Raw genomic sequence first — 8538 nt, forward strand, 5'->3', positions numbered from 1 at the left:
TATCTCTTAGCTACAACTTATTATCTTCGCTTTTATAGGCAGTAAGAGCAAATACCTTAAAATGACGGCATGCCTTATGCTGGTATTGTATTGAGCAGGCTTGCATAAGAGACGAGTTTCAGGCCCGTATTCGTATGTATGTATACTGCCTTTGTGGTGGGAACGGTCTAGGTTCCAATCCGCACCAACACCCGTGTGCACGAAATTCGAAGCTGCGCTTTATTAGCGGCTGCAACGCGCTGGGTTCCAGTCCGCGCCTATTTTTTCAATTGCGCAAGTTTTCGAGATTGCCACCTGGGCGGCTTGAACGCCCTAGGTTCCAGTCCGCGCCTATTTTTCGATTGCACACGTTTTCGAGATTGCCACCTGGGCGGCTGGAACGCCCTAGGTTCCAGTCCGCGCTTACGCTTTAATTGGTAAGTTCCATTTTCAAGGGACGGTCTGAAAGCACAAGTTTTTTAGCTCTCTTACTCGGACGGCTGGAACGGTCTAGGTTCCAGTCCGCGCCTACGATTTGGATGGTGAACATCATAGTTTGGTTACAGTCCGCGGCTATGCTAAGAGTTGGCTTAATCACGGGTGATACGCCGCTGTCTCTCTAGGTCCCTCAGTTCCTTCAAAATTGAAGTTAGTGTGTCGCTGGTTGATGCCCATTCGCTGGCTCCTTTCACCATATAGTCGATTACTGACTGTGGCGTAAACACCTGTAGTAGATTCCAAAGATTTCTTTTTAATATTTTAATTAAAAGTTAACAAAACTTAATTTATTTTTACGTTGTTAACAATTCGAGAAAAGTTTGAATAATAAAAATTTTCTATTTGATTGACGAACCACAAAAATCACATAAATCTAAAATTTCCAAAATTACAAAGTTGAAATGAACACAGTACAATAAAAGGTAATAACACAAATACAAACCCTACAATACTCCCCCTTCTAGAGAATTAATGTTATATAAATTAAAAGTAACTCGTTTCTTATTTGATGTTGTGTTATTCATTGTATTAGTGTTTGTTTCTGGTATTAGTTCTGTTTCAATGATTGCTGGTTTTAGTCTGTCTATCGGAATTGTTTTAACCTCATTATCTACTTCAAGTTTGAAATAATTTTTGTTTTTTTCAACAACCTTATAAGGTCCTTCGTATGGTTGTTGCAATGATCTTTTATTAATAACACGCATAAAAACAAATTTACAAGTCTCCAAATCCTTTGGTATATATACACCAGTATCAGAATTTTGATTATGCCTTAAATTTAATTTAACATTTTTAAAATGTTCCCGTAAATTACCTAAAACTTCAATTGGGGAAAATTTTTCTTCAGATGGAACAACAAGTTCACCGGGTAGGCGTAAATTTTGCCCAAAAACCATCTCAGATGATGTGGCTGAAATACTTTCTTTATACATCGATCGTAAACCAAGAAGTATTATCGGCAGCTCATCATACCAATTGTTGATTCCATTTCTAGCCATTATCGTAGCTTTTAACTGCTTGTGAAACCGTTCTACCATACCATTCCCTTGAGGATGATATGCAGAAGTTGTAACCTGATGACTACCAAGCAATTTTGTTAGTTCCGAAAACAATTTTGACATAAACTGAGTACCCTGATCTGTAGTGATTTTTAACGGTACCCCAAAACGTGAAACATATTCTCTAAAAAATTTATTTGCAACCACTGCCGCTGAAATGTCCTTTAATGCATATGCCTCGGGCCAACGCGTGAACCTGTCAACTATTGTAAAAATGTAACGATGTCCTTTCGATACAGGAAGAGGTCCAACAATATCTAAATGAATATGATCAAATCTACTTTTGGGAATCGGAATTTTAATTACTGGAGATTTTGTGTGACGATTAACCTTCGATTTTTGACAATTTATACTTTCTTTTGACCAAATATTAATTTCTTTGTGCATTTTTGGCCAATAGTACTTTTTAATAATTAGACGAAGTGTAGCTTTTGTACCAGGATGTGTAATGCCATGTAGCATATTAAACACTGTCTTGCGTAAACAATTTGGAACAAATGGCCTAGGATTCTCACCTGTCATTTCACACCAAATATTAAAATTTAAAAGTGGAATTTGAATTAATTTAATGTTATGTGATGTAGCTCCAGATTTTAATGTGTTAAGGTCCTCATCCTGTTCTTGTTCATTTTGTAAAACTTTGAAATTCAGTTCTGTACCCTTAATTGCATCAACTTCGAAAGCTCGAGATAATGTGTCAGCTATAATGTTCTCCTGTCCTTTAATATATCGTATGTCATTAGTAAATTGTGCAATGAATTCCATATGTCTAGTTTGTCTCGGACTACGTTCGGTTTTTGAACTCAAAGCATACATCAAAGGCTTGTGATCCGTAAAAACTGTAAATTGTCGTCCTTCTAAAAGATAGCGAAAATGTTTAATGTTCAAATAAATAGCTAGCAACTCCCTGTCAAATGCACTGTACTTAACTTCGGATGGAGAAAGTTTCTTAGAGAAGAAAGCTAGTGGCTCTGATTTGTTATCAAACGTTTGATGTATGACACCACCAATTGCCGTATTAGATGCATCCACATTTAAAGAGAGTTTGGCATCTTTGTTAAAATGATTTAACAATATCGTAGACGCAAACTTTTCTTTAATACATTCAAAGGCTTTATTTGTTGTGTCATCCCAAATTAAGGACTTGTCACGTTTCTTAGTTGTTCGATTGATTAAATCGTAGATAACTGCCGTAAACTCAGCTAATTTTGGTACATATCGATGGTAATAATTAACCATGCCTATAAATTTCTGCGCCTGTTTAATAAATTTAGGACGTTCAAAACTACGAATAGCTATCACTTTTTCATCAGAGGGTCTAATTCCTGCCCCAGAAATATTATGTCCTAAAAAGTCCACACTTGTTACACCGAAAGTACATTTACTTGGTTTGATATTTAACCCGTACTCTGTTAGGCGTTGAAAAAGTATACGGATATCTTTAAAATGCTGTTCTTCATTTTCACTTGCAACCAATAGATCATCAATATATGTAAAAACAAAATCTAAACCACTAACTACTTCATTAATAAATCTTTGAAAAGTTTGCGCTGAATTTCTTAGTCCGAAAGGCATTCGTATAAATTCAAACATACCGAAAGGTGTCGTTATTGCAGTTTTATAGATATCCTCTTCTGCCATTGGAATTTGGTGGTAGGCCCTTACCAAATCTAATTTCGAAAATATATACTTATTTCTGAGATTCATGTTAAAATCTTGAATATGAGGTAAAGGATAACGGTCCGGTACAGTCACAACATTAAGTCTCCGAAAATCACCACAAGGACGCCAGTCATTCAGTTCTTTTTTAGGTACAAGATGCAGTGGAGATGCTACACAAGAATTTGAAGGTCTACAAATCCCTGTCCTCACTAAAAAATTGAATTCAGTTTTGGCTACTTTAAATTTAATCGGATCCAAGCGCCTTGGCTTAGAGAATGGCAGATTTCCTTCAGTAAAAAGTCTGTGAACCGTAGAATGTTTAACCGGTTTCGAATAATCTGGTTCAGCTATCAAAGAAGGAAACTCCTTCAACAATCTTGTATACTTGTTCTCTACTACAAAAATTTTTGGAAGCGAAATATTACAAACACATGAAACTGTGTTAACCGAAAGACTCGTTACTGGATCAACTAAACGTTTGCATTTCATGTCAATTAAGAGACCGTATTTGCAAAGAAAATCTGCACCAATAATAGGTTTCGCAATATCAGCTATGAGAAACGTAAATGGGAACTCACGTCTTAAACCTAAATTTATATTTAAAATCTTTTTACCATACGTTGAAATCGTTGAACCATTGGCTGCAGTAAGTATTATATCTGAAGAACGTTTTGTATGAGGGAATTTTTTTACCGGAAGTATAGAAATTTCTGCTCCACTATCAATCAAAAAATTTAGTTTGTTTGTTTTATCAAAAATAAATAGGCGACGTGTGTTAATATCTAAATTTCCATTGTTTGCCGCCACAACAACGGATGACTCTAGTTTAACGAATTTTTGTTTTTAGAAAAAGCACAAGGCTGTTGACATTTCTGAGCCTTATCACCAAATTTGTAATTGTATCTACATAACCAATTTTGTCTATCACGAGATTTTGATCTACCTCTATATGGACTTCTAAAACAATTCCTATTATATGATCTATATCTAGAATTTTGATTAATTTGTTGCTTAATAGAATTTAATTCAAAGGAAAGTTTTTGAAAATTTTCGCACATAAGATTCGTCGTTTTAACTAAATTATCAATAGTTGTGTCTTGTGATTTAGAATTTTGGAAACTATTCATAGCTGATATTTCGGTTTTATTAATCACTTCCCAAATATTATCAGCTAGTTTCACCAATTCATTTATATCATTGGTACTTGAACTAGCTAATATCACACTAAGATTTTTTGGCAATTTTCTCAGCCAAAGTTTCTTTAAAATATCTAGACTAAAATTGGAACCTGCAAGCAACATGAGCGACCGATAAAATTCAGAGGGTTTACGATCACCCATCTCTGAATCTGACAAAATTTTATCTAATTTCTTATTTTCGCTTAAAGAATGCCTTTCAATTAAGACTTTCTTTAATTCTGAAAACTTGTTGTTATGCGGAGGATTTTGAATGAAATCTAATATTGTAACTATTACTTCTTGCGGAAGCGCTGTGATTGTGTGTTCATATTTTGTAGTATCTTGTGTAATGTTTTTCATGTTAAATTGCATTTCTGTATGCACAAACCAAGCTTCTGGACAACTTGTCCAAAATTGCGGAAGCTTCACTGAGGTTGCATATACCTCATTATTATATTGACTAGCATAAGGATTTGCTATTTCCTCTTGAAAAGAGCTGTTCTGCAAATCGATAAGCGAGTCATTTAAATTATCAGTCCGTGTAGATGTATGTGTGTCGTGCGGTGGAGAACGAAACATAATATAATTTCAAATAATCTTTATAAGGAGTATTTACAATTTATATATTTATAAATATATTTGTCAAAAATATTAGATGAAAAGATACGGCTCACCAATGCTTCTATGACATTCGTTAAAGTTGTTGACGTTCAAGTTGTTGTTGTTGTTGAAGATGTTGACACTACTACTACGTATGCTGCTTATATCACTAATATTGTCTCTGCTCTGATGATTGTTGCGACTGCTGCGAAAATACTAAGTTTGCTGTGTTGTTGGCACTTTCCTTTGGAAAACACTTTCTTTCTAAGGTGACAACTGCGTAGATGCAAAGAGTGCATCTGCTGATGGTTCGCTTCTCAGAGGACAGAGATAAACTTAAACGACGTATGTATATATGTATATTTGCTTGTTGCTTGTTGCTTTACGGCTATGACTACGTTTGCGTATCCATATCTGTTATTTCTGACGTTCTTGTTCTCATCTTGCTTACCACCGTTGACCGGCTGTTATGGAGCTTCGTGTATGCGACAATCGATGTTTTTGTGTTGCTTGCGGCAAACTTGTTGGTCGCCGTCGTACTTGTAACTTCCACGCAATTGCGCTTCGTACCGCGTAATTGATTTGTATGTTATGTATACTAGGAGTTAACTGCTTCAACTGCCTCTCCAACTTCCACTAGATTGCTGATGTTAACAAAGAAACACCTAATTTTTCGCTCTTCCTGCTTGAGTTAAAGCGCTGGAAGCCCAAACGGATCTGTTAACAATGTGGGCTGTGTTGGTAGTGGTGATATGCCTTAAAAAGGAGCTGTATAACTTAAAGGATCTATGGCCGGAGCAAGAGGGGGTGCTGGTTATTTAACTTCCGTAGGTGTGTAGAATTTTTGCGGTTCTGGTGGCTATGCTGTGTTACTCTAATATGTTTCCAATCCGCTGCTCCTGGCAGGATCGCCAAAAATGTAGTAGATTCCAAAGATTTCTTTTTAATATTTTAATTAAAAGTTAACAAAACTTAATTTATTTTTACGTTGTTAACAATTCGAGAAAAGTTTGAATAATAAAAATTTTCTATTTGATTGACGAACCACAAAAATCACATAAATCTAAAATTTCCAAAATTACAAAGTTGAAATGAACACAGTACAATAAAAGGTAATAACACAAATACAAACCCTACAACACCCCTCCAACAGCTAGTTTCAGTTGGTTCATCTGCTCTCAAAGAATACGTGGTGCACATCTTCTTCCACGCCATTTCGACAGAAGTCGTAAAAATCTACCTCGCCATGCGTTCAACGACCTTTAGTCGTATTATTCCACTTGTTTTGCCACTCCCTAATGCTGCTTTCCCGGGCTTGACGTCGGTCTAATTGAGTTAGGGTACGCGGTGTGGATGCAAGGACCGTCGATTCTCTCGCCAGTATATCTACGGGTATCATACTGGCGATTACGAAAGCTGCTTCGTCCGACACTGTTCTGAAGGCGCTGCAAACTCGGAGCGCACATAAACGGTATGTTGAGTTGGCTCCGCGGATATATGATATACATACATACCTAAGTACATATGTATGTATGTGCATAGATACGTGTGTGCATAGATACATATGTGCATAGATACGTATGTGCATAGATACATATATAAGTGTCCGCATATATTTTTTCTCGTCACTTGCTCTGTCGCTTCACTGCAGCAAAACCAAGTTGTGGGGAAAACCCTAACGATACGCGTACAATTGAAACCATGGGTTTGATGATAGCGCAAATTGATGTGAAAATTTAAATTTCATATTAAATTTATTTATGTATGCATGTACATATGTAATAATAATAATAATAGTTTGGCGCTTACACAAATGCTAGTGTTTGGCCGAGCTTCTCCCCCGATTTGTGGCGTGCGCCTTGATGTTGTCACACAAAGCGGAGGGACCTAGAGTTTTACGCCGACTCCGAACGGCAATTGTATTTTTATGAGAAGCTGTTTTTCATGGCAGAAATACACTCGGAGGTTTGCCATTGCCTGCCGACCGCCGTTAAGAAAAAACCTTTTTTCTATATTTTTTTTTCGATGTTGCTTTGACCAGGGCTTGAACCCAGGCGCAGCGGAGTGGAAGCGCGCACTGCTTACCACTACACCACACCGGCCGGCCATGTACATATGTACATATGTAAAAATGTAGTTTCGATTTAAAAAAATCGGATAAAGTTTTTCTTTCGCAATTCATACACCTCTAATTTTAGTATTTATTTAAAAAAAAATATGAAATTCAAAAACTATCTCTTGCATTCGGTTTTACTCAATACCGATTGGAGCTATCTCACAGTGTTATCAAAAAAAAAAGCTATCAATGGGTAGGTTCAGAAGGCGCAGCAGTTGAGCGCAACCGTTACTAAAAAAAATCAGTGATCTTTATGCGTCTTCTGAACGACTTCATACATTAGCTGTCAAATTCAACTCTCAAAGGTACACACCAACATGTTGTCTCAAATGATCAGAAAAATATTACGATCATCTAACACGCAACTATTCAGTTGATCAGAAGTACGCAACAACGCGTTGAGAAGGTGCAATCGCAACAGTTACTGAGCAGTTGTGCCTTCTGAAAGTGCTCAATGAAAATTCGTTTCTCTTGAAATCAGAATTGAATCAGAATTGAAATTAGAAACGAGAAATAATACTTTCATAAAAATTTAATTACATACATAGATTTAAAAAGCTGCTTAAATAGAAAAGTTTTATGAAAATGTCACATTAAACAACTGTCTAAATCTACGTTATTTTTTATAAATAAGGTTGTAAACATTACCTTACATTGTCAATTTCCATGTTTTAATTTTACTCTTTCAATTTCACTGACCAGCCGCAAACGATATCAACTAGTACGCTAACAACCAGAAACGAAATTTAATACGGAAGACCTTACAGTACTACAAGTATACAGAGAGTAGATTTGCTACTTCCTTTTGGCAGCAGCAAACATCTCTCGTACGCGATGAGAGAAAGTAGAGTACGTACTTTGGTGGAGTAATAGCAAGTACGTCAAGTATTTACTCTCTCAACGCCAAGTAGTGTATGTATGCGGAAAAAGAGTAACAATGTGTTGGGAGTAGAGTACAATGCAAGGAGTACTTACTGAATGAAATGCGGTAAATAAACTTGCGCTGGACTTTAATATGTACATCTGTTTGTATGGATATATTTAGTTTGTTCCAGTACTTTTCGGACTAAAACCTGTGGAAATGTCAAACTACAATTTTGCTCTCTCTAGTGAGAGTAACAGGAGAACAGATGCAGAAGTGTACGGGAACGCAAAAAGCACTTTTTCGAGCAAAAACGTCATTTGGTTTGTTTACTTGTCATTAGTACAAGGCTGATTTAGCTGAAAGATCACTAATAGGTCTATTCTGCGCTGGTAATAAAAAGTTTGTAACCGGTAAATAAAGTTCCTGTCAATTTTTAAACCCTTTTCGCATTCTGTATACTCTTGTAACCGGTAAATTTTGTTACCATCTCATAAGCTGGTAACAAATTATTGCCCCGTGAAATGCAATGCCAGGATTTGCACAATTCTTCATAGCTGAATTGCTGAATATTTTAACTGCATT

The sequence above is a fragment of the Rhagoletis pomonella genome, unplaced genomic scaffold (genome assembly GCF_013731165.1).
Source record: "Rhagoletis pomonella isolate Grant_MI unplaced genomic scaffold, Rhpom_1.0 Rhpom_scaffold_00133, whole genome shotgun sequence".
NCBI classification, from domain to species: domain Eukaryota; kingdom Metazoa; phylum Arthropoda; class Insecta; order Diptera; family Tephritidae; genus Rhagoletis; species Rhagoletis pomonella.